A 14,411-nucleotide genomic window follows, 5' to 3' on the forward strand; every position below is an offset into this window, starting at 1 on the left:
AAAATCATTAAAAATGTGTTTTATAAAAAAAAATAATCTTTTCTTTGATTTCATCACCGCCTCATTTAATGAACTCGGAGCATTTCCCAAAGCACTTGGTGAATCTTAGCTTCCTGAGATCCTTCAGCCACAAAAAAACCTACCTGGGATTGACAAAACCTGAATTTCTTTATTGTATCACAAATAGCCTCGATAGAAGTTTATGCTGTTGTGTCCTGAGTTTTTAGACTTTCTCTTTTTTCTTTTTTTTTTAAAATTTTTTCCCCAAGAATGCTGACTTTCATGAATATTATATCACATTTCCCAAAAGCAGCTATTTATTGCGTCTGTTTGCCCTTTATTACACAAAAAATAGAAAGCTTGTATTTTTCTTTGCTGGGTAAAGATGCTTCATACGTAATCTAAGAAGCTACTTTCATGTTTGTTCAATAAGTATTTCAAGATGCTGCTATTTTGATAATGTGCTGACTGATACATAATTCACAGCAATGCAAAGTTTAATAATATCTTGAAACTCAAATATAAAATGAGCTCTCAATTCTGACATGCTAAATCTAGTTCCAAAGCATACTATTTCTCATTTGTTTTGTAAAATGATACAGAACCGCTATTAGTCAACGTAATGCATGTGTTTCTTACACGAACGTATTAAAAAAAAATAAATCAATTCCTGAATGCATATACAAACATACCTCCTAGGAAGTGAAGCAGATGAAATGGTAATCACTCACGGGGAAGACCTCTGTCCATTACATGGCGAACACTCACTGATGAATGAATTGCTCAAGACACCATTCCCTCCCACGGATCCGTTTACCAATGAATTCTCCCATCAGTAAGAATTTCGACAAGGAAGCCTGACCTGACCTCCACAAGGAAATATGTTAAAGGACAAGAATCACAAATGACAATGTAATTGCCTGGGTTTCTTGGAGACTGTGTGCTCAGTAGATGTTTGCCTTTTGCCACCAGTTATGGTTCTTAAGCCTGCTGGAAATTTTGTTGGCTAATGAATGATAGAAGTGGTTTATCTACCTTTAAACACTTGCCATAGATATAGCCTGCTTAAAATAGCCGGGGCGCTGGCCCCCTCTTTCCCTATTACTTCAGTTTCTGAGATTCTCAGAGCCTTTCGTGCGTTTTTTCTCACAGTACACCGTGTGGTAGGAAGGTATCGCTCTCCACATTTAATAGACAAAAAGCTGAAATTCAGGAAATTTGCCACTTCCACTAAATCAGAACATTTCACAGACAAGGTTCAATTTTTGCCAAGTACAGCCAGAACCCAGGAGGGTTTCTGAAGGAAACCTGCCTCATTTCCAACCACCTTCTCCTCCTGGAGACTTGAGAACTACCAGGCAGGATGACAGACACTCCTTTACTCTGTACGAGAATAAAACACATTTCAGCATCTGATGTTCTTCCACTAGAGGAGCAGAATTCTAGCACAAAAAAGGTAAAAATTTGTCTAACGTTGAAGGTGTCTTGTCAGCTCCTTATCCCCTGCCACCCTCCTCCCTCCGACACAGCCCCGCTGAAGTTGCACACTTGCTAGCGGAAATCACACAGAAGCACTGAGGATCAGCAACAGCCACAGGCATTACTTCATCGTTTTCCTGACTTAGCTTTGCCCTAACACGTGTAACTGCGGTGTCGGCTCAGGCCTGGGAAGGATCTGGGAGAGACGAGATGTTCTAGGTTCGGCAATGTCGCCGCGCGTGGCTTTTGCCTCTCTGCTCAAGTCATGAAACCCCATCTGTGCCTCAGAGTCCCCATCTGTCAAGTGGAGATGATTCTTCCCCGCCTCACGCAGATCTTTGTGACGATTACTTTATAAGCACTCTCAGATCCACGGGAAAAGCAGTACAGAGAAGGCATTACTAAGGCATTAAAAACATACGGTGAGCTTTTCACTTGGGAGGTCTACTTTGCAATATGTATTTGGAAAAATTATATTCACTTATAAGGTGAAGACAGGGGAAGAAATAAAGAAGCAAAACTAGAGTCCCACTGCTTTTCCTTTCTCCTGTCCGTAATTCATCTTGTACTGCTTTCAAGGGACTTGGATGTCCCGTCATCTACCCTCAGATTAAATATTTTCATTTCTGGGCAGATGAATACATCAGAATGGGGTTTACCTAACTGCTACAGCACTTTTCTCCTATTCCACTTGCCTCCTCTCCAATCCTCCAACTGCCTTTTATCAATCTCTTTATAACATAGCTTAAATAAAAACAGAAGTTAGACAACCTCATAGCAGGGATCGCTTCCTTTACCTAACTCGGAATAGTCTGGCATTTATAGGGCTACAAAACTAAGTGCAACATACTGCAGTGGGTTTCCAGCCAGTACAAAATGCTGTAGTCAATGAAGTATGGCAATTTACGCCAGCAAAAAGTCTGCTCCATCAAATACAAAATTTTTCATGTTCTAAATTCCTGGCATGTAACGGACCTTCCTGAACACTCCTGATCGCTCTATCATCACCTAAACATTACAGTCTCTAATACTCCACAAGCACTCCTCACCCATGAGCCTTCAGAAACTATTTATATGGTATCAATCTCTCCTTAGCTTTACATTATGAATGAGCAAGATGTAACAAATTATAGAATGTTTTAAGAAAATTAAAATGCCAAACATATTTTTCTTCTTTGAAAAATGCTAAACAAAAATCTGGGTCTTCTGCCTCTCTGCATGCATCACTGCCAACAACTACAACCTGATCTGTAACACCAGAAAATTACAAACAGGAGAAAGAAAAAAAAACCTGCCTTGAATGAGACCCGCTCTCACTCTGCTGCTACCCGAATAAGCACATTAAAAATGTAAATAGGACTAGCATAAGGACAGGGTTATGAGGAAAACAAATGACGACAGAGACTTCAATCATTCATATAACAAATTTTTCAGAGTGTCACAACTAAATGAAACCTAGTTTTCCAGCCATTCCAGTAATCACCTACACTAAACAATCCTTCATACTTTATACCTAAAACTATTCAAAATTACCTAATTCTCTCATTATAGATAGGAGAACCTATCTATAGTACGGAAGGAACAAGCGAGCCCTGTGTGCCCTTACCAGACTGTGCGTCGTTGGCAGTGTTGTGTGGGATAAATCTCTCCTCTTCAGATATCTCTCTTTGCTTCCTGTGCTTATCTTATGCAATAAACACTAAAATAAGAGAGGTTGCTTGCCCTTTCCCAGCTGTCTTTTCACAAAGACACTGAACTATTGGGAAATATCTGCCTTCTTGTAAACCTCATTAAAAGCAAAGAAATAAAAATGGAAAACCTTTTTACCCCACTGTCAGGATCTACTTACGTTGAGGGTTGTGCACCTGGAGTCAGGCTTGCGCTGGTGCGGCTCACCTGACTCTACACGCTCCATCTGTTGGCGCAGATGGATGGTACCAGTGAATGGCAGAGAAGTATCTGCTTCTGTATAACAAAGAGAAATTAAACCCCCGATCGATGGATTTTCAGACATAGGAAGCACCCAAACCTTTCATTGGACACGTGAGTTTGAAAACCTAAAATGGTTTGCGTAAAGCCAGACAGGAAATCTATGGCAACGGCAGAAATGGAATCAAGTGATCAGAATCCTTGGCCAACATCTGACCACCTTTTCTCTTGTGCAAAACGCACGTTGATGTTAATTTTTCTATTTGCGTTTAAATGCAATGTATATACAGGGCCATTGTGCCTCCTCTACACGTTCCCGGGAACAGGTAGAAACCTCCACAGAAAGAGGAGGGCTCTGGCAGCTGTTGGCCCTTGCCGCAGCCATGGCAGCTGAAGCACAGGACAGGCAGCTGCCTGCTCAGCAGTCAGTGCAATTACCGGACGCAAAAAGGTCTAGACATCTTAGCTGAGCCAGCCATTCTTAATATTCCTGCCTGGCTCTTTCAGACTGATTCCTGCCTCCAAGATAAACGATTTCTCTCCTTATCAAATATATAAAGCCAACCTGGAAATTAATGGCAAGGAAAATAAAGGAAGCTAATTGGTTAGTCAGCTCCTGAAATCACGTTGTTATTTAAAATATCAAATATTTGTTTATATTTAGGCTTGTTTCCCCTCTCTTTACGTCCCTCTGTAGTTTCTGCTGCCAAAATAAAGCCCAGATGCTTCTTCCCTTTGTTTCTAATGATGAATTTGCATCTCCAAATGCAAATTCCTGTAAAACAAGAAGCATTTGCTGTTTCGTTTATTGAAACAAAATGAACACTTCTTGAGGGAGCAAGAAAACCAGTCACCTTGGGTAACATCGGGCGATGCTGAATTTCACAGATGAAGAGCGACCCTGGAAAGCCTGACCTCCGTCCGGTGTGCCGCTGCCCCCACCACTAGCACAGCCCAGAGCTTTCCCTGCCTTCCTCCAGCCTGTTCCAGAAGATCCCTGGGAGCCCTCTGCTTACTGCAGAACAGCCTATCCTGCTCCGACATGGTATGTACTTCTAAATATATTCCCTGAAGGGATCTTAGAGGCAGTATATTGATAAAGCCATATTCTTCCCAAGCCAAGCATATGGGGAACCTACAACTCACCACACAGCACTCCATCAGCTTATGTTCTCTTTGCCTTTGACAAACCAAAATGCTGTTTCAGACCGCACAGCACCACATACTTACGATCATCCGAAGAAAGAGACTGTAAATGTGTACCTTTTAGCATTTAATAACGTCAGGGTGAACAATTCTTGGCTAAATTCGGAAGAAAGCACTTTCGGTGCCAAGCGGCATAAAGCGTATCCACGATGGACTCCTATCACCGCACACTTACAGAATTAACAAACAGCAACTTTCAGTAGAAAGCTGAGCACTCTTGCTGCAAACTAATAATGATGTACTTTCAGGAGGGCAGCTGCCGCACATTTAAGTGCCTCATTCATAAACTCTCTTTTTATTTTGAAGATAGAACAACATACTTAGCAATACTGCTGTACAGGCTAATGATAAACAGGACTCATCGTACATTTTGGTTCTCTGGAGCAATTGCTCTGTGTTAGTGCTGCATCATGGTGCTTAGCACTTGCCTCTACAATTAGGTACTCTAGAGCCCCTAATAAATCTCATCCGCACAACTGACTGCTTCGAAATGGCACATTATACAAAGATCAGACCTGGATCTGAATCTTTAGGGTGCACAGTGAATCATGATAAAAATATGCTCCCTAGAGACCTGTGAATGCTTCAAGTAAGATGAGGGGGAGGATAAGACATTCGATTTAGAAAAAAATTCACTTTGTGTAGTGAATTTTCTGTCTTGTTTTCCTTTCCCATTTTCATTACTTAGTAAGCATTCAGGAAAACTGGATCTTTGCTTTTGAGATATTCTGCACCTGCTGTCTAGCCTATAAAAATGCTGTTTTCAATTCAAAGCAATAAAACACTTCAATTAATCTAAATCACATCATTACTGTTGGAGCCTAGACTTACAAAATTGGCTCCCTCTACCTCAGTGTATACCACTTATCTTATTTTCAAAAATATTTTCAAAATGTATTTTGTTATTCTTACCTCTCTTAACTTAATGCTATTACTCTTTATTTTGTGGTTTGTATTAGGACTCGCAGGCTCCATTTAAGATTATATGGCCCAAAGTGCATGGTAAGCATGAAGCACAGATCCCCGCCATACAGGTTCAGATGGAGACACGCTCCTGTGCACAGTCAAGTATCAGGCAGTAGGGAAATTAAAAGCTGGAATACCACGTGTACCCAATTCCTGCAAGACTGTGATGGTCAGAAGAAGTCGTAACAGGGGCCTCCAGACACGCGTGGGCTGACCGTGCTGCTGAACATCATATGCCAGGCGCCACAGGGCTGAGCACCGTGCCGTGCCACGATAAATCCTTGCAGCAGCGGAAATGCCACAAGCACCGTAAGCGCTGACAGGGGACAGTGCAGGAGTAGGCTGGACGTAGCTGGCAGACAAGGCTACAGTATTTCCACTGCCACGCCTGAGCAGCCATGTATTCTCTCAACATGTAAGTTATGTGCTGCAAACCCAAAATATAAGCAGCTGCATCCAAATAGTTGATCCCACAGTGGTATTCAGCAAGAACATTACATCACGTTCCATTAAAAAATACACGTGCCAAATAAAAAGACCTTTTTTAGCCATTCTCACCTGGTAATTCCGCACAAAAATCACATCAGAGGTAGCTTTTGCTCATATTTACTAACTCTGTAATTTCATACACGCTAGTGCTGCTTTTTTACAAAAAATTAATAAATTAACTTCCATGTTCTCTGTTTTTTCAGTCTTGCAACAATATTTACAAACTCTGGTTCCTGCTGTTATTAAGATAGAAAAGTGTGGACCGACATCAACATGTGGCTCCACAATGTACAGTGACAGAAAAGAAATATGAAAAGATTTCCCAGGAATTTCCATTTCACTTCACAACCAGGACTTCTCTCCAGAGGTTGACAGTGCCAGAGTGTATGACATTACACCTGAAGCGATACAAATGAATACGTAACAAAGACGCTACCTTTGGCTACAGCGGAGGATGAATCATTCATTTTATCAGATTTCCCATTCTTACTTGGAATAAAGTTTGCCAGATTGTCTGCAATCAAATACACATATACATTTTTATTCTGCACTTTCTGACGTTAGCAGGAATGAAGAAGTTGGAAATTTGTATTAATAAGCTTAAAAGCAAAAGCAAGAGATAGACTATTCAGTGGAAGGTCAATTGAGTAATGTCCAAAGAAAATAATTCAATTCCTCTTCTTTTCAGTACATGCAGGACTAGGACACAGCTGTTCCCCAAAAGGGGCCCTTTATTAATTACTTAGCAAATTGAACATCGAACTGTGGTCTGTGGCAAAGCCACTAACAGCTTAGACCACCTTAGGCCCACAAATCACAGAATCACAGAATCGTATAGGTTGGAAAAGACCTTTAAGATCGTCGAGTCCAACCGTAAACCTAACACTACCAAGACCACCGCTACACCATGTCCCTAAGCACTTCAAATAAAGCAAATAAGCAATATAAGCAAAATAAAAAAAGCAATGCTTCTCAGGCTTGAGTTTTTAAATATTGTTAAAAGCTTCTGAACTCTGTCTATAGTTCAGGTGGTATCTTCCAAAAGTTCTCAGGTGGTATAACTGTCTCCTAAGGCAATTTTACCATGGTTTTGGATAGCCAGCCTAGGCCTTTGCTAAGCGCTTTTTTAGAAGCCTGTTACACTTCTTCCATCACTGTGAATTCTGACATTCGTTACTGCAAGTAACTTCTTAGGTCTCTTTTCTAGGTCTAATACTACATTTTTGCATTGTTTTTCCCATAACGAATAGAGATATCAGCATGATTTCCAGTTTGGATATAAAATACTCTAACTACTAAGGAAATTGCTCTACGTACATTGCCAAAATGGGGGTATAAATAAAGTGCTGAATTGTATGAGATGAGACACCTCACAGTGACGCAGAGGAAATTAACTTGTCCCAGTTGCCCAAATTCTGTCTCAGAGTCTATGTTGACACCTTGTCATGAGACCACCACACTGTCCATAAGTATATTATGCGATTATTCTCTCATTTTCTCTCCACTTTCTTCCTTTAATGACATCAAGACTCTTCTATTTCCTCTGTTTTTCAAATTAATCTCTTTCCCCACTATCTCAAGTCTCTGAACCCAGCCTCTCCTATTCAGAAAGCCCATGAAAGATCATATGCAGTCCAGACGCAGCTGCCCAGACTCCACTATCAGCTATCATGACATTTGCAAAATATTAGGGGAGAGCTTCCCTAGCCTAAAGGCTGCATAAGGTACTTGGTAGGAAGAAGTGCTTAAAAGAGGAAGGCTGGAGTGTTGCCCAAGAGTCAGCTTTCCTGTTGTACAAAAGTTGACACTTAGTAGGACATGTTTTGAACTACCAAGATGAAACCAAGGCCCTTCGATGTCAAAAATTGGGACTTCAGCAAGCCTACGTGAGCCGGTAGCAGAGTGGTTCCTCAAGGCAGCCAGGAAAGAACAGATCATTTAAGCCATAACATTCCATGTTGAAGACAAGTCCTTTATTGGTCTACTGGCTGCACTAACAAACAATATGCTGCGGTATTTTTAGGGAAAAATGTGCTGTAGAAGCCAAAACTCAAAAAAGAAGCCTTTAACTACATTTTTTTATAGAGCTTGAAGATTTTTTGCAGTGAGATGCTATGGAAGTGTAACCTGGGGATTTTTTTGAAGAAATATCCTAGTCCTACTTAATTTTTCTCTGGATCTTTACATCATCAAGAACAAAGAATGCTGGAGGGACATTTTTATTTCCAAAATAATCAAGTTTCTCTTTACTATGGACTAAGAAGTTAGGAGAAGTTGTTATAAAAATAAATCCATCTGAAGCACAAAGTCTAATTCATTTCTTTCCCATCATATCTGTATGCTTAGGCCTAACTCACAAGGTTCCCAAACAGATTTTATATACATACTTGCTTCTGGTTTCTGAGATTTTTTCTGGCTGAACTCTCCTTGGCACAAGATCAGAGGATGGGAAATTCAGACTAGGTGGCTTTAAACTACCCATTTCTCTGCAGTCTCAGGAACACTAATGCATGCTCAGTCCAGGGTGCGATGGGCATCTGCACAGCTGCTGGTTACTGTGAGACAACAGAAAATACAATACGACCTCCATATTCTGAGGAATTGAGGACAAAACAGATTAAACTGCTGTGATGCACGCTGATGAAAATTTAATAATCAAATGATTAGTTCTCTCCCAGGTCTGAGCTCAACTCAGAACAAGGCAGAAGACATAATGGAAGACAGTGAGAGAAGCAAACTGGAGTCAAGTATTTTGGCATTAATGTTCCTTTTTTGGTTAAAATGTAGATCAGAACAGGAGCAGAAATAGGAGCTGTGAGAAACTGAAATATTTTAGTAAGTTAAAAAAACAAAACAAAACAAACCAGGAAATTATTACCATATCATATTCAATTTATAAAAACATGAATGAAACTCTGATATAGGATAGGTAGGGTTTTTTTTTTCTTTTCTGTTAAATCACAGTGTTGCAAAAGGGCTTTCCAGAAGGCCAAACTCTCGTAAATAGAACTAGGCCAGCTTGAGTTTCTTGGCATTTAGCAACACTAATTGTCCCTTTTTTCCTTGCTGCTCTTTGCCATATTTCTTGGAAAACAACAGCTGTGTTTATTCAAATAGCAGTATCCTGATGACTTGATGATAGGCTAATCTGCAGGAATTTCAAGTGTGACTGTCCTGCAGGAATCTTTGCAGAGCGCCACACAATTGCCTTTGGATGACACAAATCCCTGGAAAGACTTCCATAATTTTGGCCGGTCTGGAAGGTTACCCTTATCCTGGTTAGTTCACTGAATTTCTTGCAGCATGCACTGTATTTTTCAGGTTTTGTGGAATAATTTCCTCATGCATCAATGTCAGAAAGTAATTCTACAACATAAACAGTTTCCCTGCCGTACACTCTAACCAGAGGGATGTAGGCAGTACGTTGAATTACAATCGAAACAAGCCTCAGCATTCGTCTGGCAATCAGGGCTATAAATTCAGCGGGACTGTCAGTGTTCTCCGTGAAACAATGCAAGCTTCAGACTACGTGATATCTTAGTAAGCAGTTTACATAATATATCAAATGATCCAGAAGAAAAGCAAGCGTACGAGAGCAGCTGAATTAATCACATGTATTCAAAGAAGAAGCTTTCAGACAAGCGCACAGCCAGCCAGACGCATGTCTACTCTTTGTATCGGAGGGGGATGCCCAGCAAATAACCGATCACAAAATAGTGTTTACTCAGCACTGTTACCAAGGAGGGGAAACTAGGATAAAAGAAAATTTTCTCCCCACCTAAGTCCCGAGTTCTGCACTTCTATTTAAAAAATAAACTGTTAATATATATAAATCAAAGAGGAATGAGAATGAGGAGTAAGGTAGATAAAGAACAGGAATAGCTGGGCGAGGGGGCAGGACAGTCCCGTCGGGCATCGCAGCCAATGCACGCAGCTACACGCAGAAGGACAGTAAGGGACGCAGGACATACCCAAGATGGTCCTAACAGCCCAGCTTCCCAGAAAAGCAGGTAGTGCTTACATATTGGAAAAACCAAACGTAGCCTTTTTAAAACACAGAACACATTCAGACCCGTTCCCAGACAGAAGGCATCTTAGTTTCATTAGCTGCCTTTTAGGTAATTCGGGCAAATGTTCATTTATCCATAATTTATTGTAGTGTTGTCCCCTGATCTTTCCATCTGGATTACTGGTTTCCACAAAACTGCACCTCTCCGGCTGATCCATTAAAAACTCTTTGGGGAACTCCGACGACTGCCTGAGCGCAGCAAGAATGTGACTGCAAAAGCCTTTTGCAACACAGTGAAGAAGGGAGGTTTACAGATGTGCAATGGAGAGCACAGTACTCCTTTAGCTTAACTTCCGGTATAACTGAGAGCAAAGCTTCATATTATATTTAATTTGATATAGCCGTTCTCGGTCACCAAGAGGTCTGGGAACACAAGCAGATCTACTGCTTTAAAAGCAGACAGCAGTTAGATAAAAATCAAAAGTAATGTGGCATTGCACCCATAGACCTTAAGAATAATGATTAATCACATGCATTTGTAAAAGTGCACCTTACACACAGTCAAGTTAGTCTAGTTTCAGCTTCTAGTCCTGGATCTCACTATACCTTTGCCTGCTAAATAATGTTTTATACACTACACAGTTTATTATAGATGAGGTCATTGCATAATTTTTAGTTTGATAAGACCAATACATCATATTCTCCACAAAAAGAGAATATATACTTTCTCTATAAAGCCATTTGCCAGCATTTTAGTGATGGTCTTAGCTCTTCTGAACTCTTGTGAATAAGGATAGTGAATACTAGGACTGAAACCACACGGTCAGAGAGTTCATGTTAGGGCCAAACACAAATCACCGAATCACTGAGGTTGGAACGGGCCTCTGGAGGCTTCTGGTCCAACCTCCTGCTCCAGGCAGGTCTGGTTAGACCAAGCTGCTCCGTTGCTCTCTGCAGGCAGCTGTAAGATCTGTCCTCGGCCTTCGCTGCCCTCCCGGCTGCACGACCCAGCCCTCTCAGCATCTCCACGTGCGTCCCGTGCTCCAGCCCCCATCCAGCTTGGTGGCCTTCGCTGGACTTGCTCCAGCACGTCAGTGTCTGTCCCGGACTGGGGAACCCAAACTGGACACACTCTAAGTCAATGACGTGGGCTCTTCACTGCGCCTTACTCCCCCATTCTCTCTATCATACGCGTGTGAGACCACGATACATGCTTTGACATAGAATATCTCCGAATCTATCTATTTATCTCTCTATATGCATCACTATACAATCAGTAATGATTTCTTGTTTCCTTCTAGGTCATTGATAGAAACATGAAACAGCAGTGGATCTAGAACCAACCTAGAAGTCTCTCTACCAGAAACTTACTTCTCAGTTACTATCTGTTTAAGCTGCCCTTTGAAGCCAGACAGTTAGCCAGCTCAACGTGTGCCAGATAATGATTTATATTTCTTAATCAACATTTCAAATAAGACTCACTTCAAGTATTTTATTTAAGTTTAGGTTTATTACATTATCTTTTTCAGCCTAACCTGCAGTCTCAGAAAAACTAAAAATAGAACAAAAGATCGTGTTAGCTTGACCTTCTCTAATTCAAAAACACCCTATTGACTGGCCATTTATTGCTCCCATTTATTTCTTTATTCATACCATTTTATATTCTTTCCTATTATTTTTTTCTGACCTGAGGAAGCAATTTCATTTCTGCTTTTGTCTGTAAGTACGTATTTAATTACGTGGCCCCAATCTGCATAGAAATAGAGTCACTTAATCATTTCCTTGCCCATCTTCAAGACACGATAATTCAGATTGTTTTCACGTGTACACTGAATCCCCAACCAACTAAGCATTTTAAAACAAAGCTGATGTGCCCTTCTAGTTTTCCAATATTACAGACCGGTCCTTATCTTACCTCTCCTAGAACAGCAACAAAAAAAAAAAAAAATCACAAATACCCCTAAAAAGCACAACGTTCCCCAAGTGGTGATTCAGGAAAAAATGGTTTGATTTACATGTTGTTGTACATAAATACTATCTCATCAATGCAGACGGTTCTCTACAAGTGTATTACCAGTGCTGATGGACTGAATAAAATTGGTGTCATTTTCCTTCACATGACTGAGTTTCTCTGTGCTGGAAAATTAACTACAAGTAACACCTTTGAGGTTTCCAGATTAAAAGATAGGCAAGAGATTTCTTCTGCATTTAGAATATGCAGCCGAAAAAGTTCAAAAGCTTACAGAACCAAAGTATAAAACACCTTAGCTCTTAAAACTAAATAAATCATAGAATCATAGAATCATTAAGGTTGGAAAAGACCTCTAAGATCATCTAGTCCAACCATCACCCCAACACCTCCATGCCCACTAAACCATGTCCCAAAGTGCCACGTCTACGTGTTTTTTGAACTCTTCCAGGGATGGTGACTCCACCACCTCTCTGAGCAGCCTGTTCCAATGCTTGACCACCCTTTCAGTGAAGAAATCTTTCCTAATATCCAATCTAAACCTCTCCTGATTCAACTTGAGGCCATTTCCTCTCATCCTATCTCTAGTTACTTGGGAGAAGAGACCAACACCCACAATAAGATGCCCTTAAATCAATTAGTCAATTTCTGTGCCCATGGTCCAGCTTTCCAGCATGTGTCCATCTTAAATATCCATTTCAAGAAAGTTATTCATTTAATAGCGTTACCATATATTGCCCTATATTAAATATAACCAGTACTGGTCTTGTAAAAATGAAAAAAATAAAAAAGCACTTTTTTGCTCAGGTATTGTCTGCAATGTCATCATGTAAGAAGCAACTGTCAGCAAAATAAACTGCTCTTAAGGGCAGGATAAGTATATTTAATTATTCTTAATGCACTGAACATAGCTGGAGTTCTCAAAATTGTAACGAAGTTAGGACAAATATTATGCATGTATTCGTTCCTTTCTTCTACTTCTTTATCCTTACCAAACTTGCTTACACTCAGTTCAAACAGCAATTGGCACCGGGCATCGGAGCTCACTTGCAAGAGCACAAAGTATCACTGTATTATAAAAGTGCAATAGCAGTATATTCTCTTTCCTGGAGAATCTATTTTCATATAAATGGTTTTAAACTGAGCTGCTGCCTGGCTTTGAAGAAACGAATTATCTTGTGAGAGTATCCGCACTAGTGCAGAGAGCAAATGCTCTAGACTGTCCTCTCTGCTTTTAAGCCAGGGTTCCCATGCCAGCCACAGGATTTGGCTTACACCTCACAGAGGCACAGAGGGCAAGGTACACTTCGGAGCCCTCTAGGTACATAAATCAACTGAACAGTTTAAAATCTAAACCCAAAAGGGGAACAGTTACAAACTTACAGTGCAACCAAGGCCTCAAGAATGTGCACAAAGAGAAGCAATGATCCCACAACACTGTACCCTACAGCTCTTCGCAGCAAACCCTGCGCCACTCTCTGGACCGGCTCCAGGCATCCATCTCCTGGGAACGCCGCAGCCCTGGGACTCTAGTGCCACTCCTACACCGTGCTCACAAAGCTGATTATGTCTGCATCTACCTTATCTGATGATTTGTTAGGTTTCTTCTTTCTTTCCGAAATCCATCAAGCAGGGATGTCCAGGGGAGCGAGGGGGCTTTAGTAGCCCCGTCAGCTCCCACCTCCTGCGCCAGCCCGATGCTGAGGCCAAGGTCAGCTGCCTCCCCAGGCAGAAGGCTTCTCACTCTCCCTGAAAGACTGAATGCAGACAATTAGTTTACAATCCCCTCTATAATTAAAATGCAGAATGACCTTAATGCCACAGTTCCTGTTCACAGTTCATTATTCATCAGGCATCACTCAAACAATGTCAGCCATCTATTTTTTATATTTCCAGTCTATTCAGGAGCTCACACCACACACTCTGCAGGGTCTAGGGCCTCCAGCTGAATTGCTGCTTCTTCTGAATTGGGATCTTTTCCTACTCTTCTCCAGATACCTTCCTAAGCAGGAAACACTACAACTAGTCCAGCCACATTTTTTCCAAGGGAATTAATTGTTGCACAATTCTCAGGTGCTCGCCATCCATTTCAATAAAGCAAGGCTGAGTGCTGTAGGAGCTGCCTCAGTAGTTTCACCTGTGGTCAAGTTTGCAACACCGTAATATACTAAAGTGGTTTGAGAGCAGGTTATCTGAGAAGCCACACCAATACCACAGCAGCAGTTAGAGATGTGAGCAAGACTTCCTGTGCAGAGATCCAGTCCCTCTGCAACCCAGTGACTGGAGACCGTGCCAACCTTTTGGGTCGTATACCTGAGCTTGGAGGACATCACATGCATGTCAGAAATGTCACTGGACAGTATC

At 41.1% G+C, this 14,411-nt stretch overlaps 1 long non-coding RNA gene across 26 annotated transcripts in view; it reads right to left on the reverse strand.

The window, feature by feature from the left end:
• The window catches only part of LOC142414722 (uncharacterized), a 360,090-nt gene that overhangs the window by 259,271 nt on the left and 86,408 nt on the right, over window positions 1–14,411 (reverse strand). For 25 of the 26 annotated variants that reach the window (XR_012777194.1, XR_012777173.1, XR_012777191.1 and 22 more), the window contains one exon: window positions 13,628–13,804. The exons of the other annotated variant lie outside the window; for it this stretch is intronic. This is a non-coding gene — a long non-coding RNA (uncharacterized LOC142414722). The remainder of the gene's footprint in view (window positions 1–13,627; window positions 13,805–14,411) is intronic. 26 annotated transcript variants of the gene reach the window in all.

Source organism: Mycteria americana, chromosome 9 (genome assembly GCF_035582795.1).
Source record: "Mycteria americana isolate JAX WOST 10 ecotype Jacksonville Zoo and Gardens chromosome 9, USCA_MyAme_1.0, whole genome shotgun sequence".
In the NCBI taxonomy this organism is placed as follows: Eukaryota; Metazoa; Chordata; class Aves; order Ciconiiformes; family Ciconiidae; genus Mycteria; species Mycteria americana.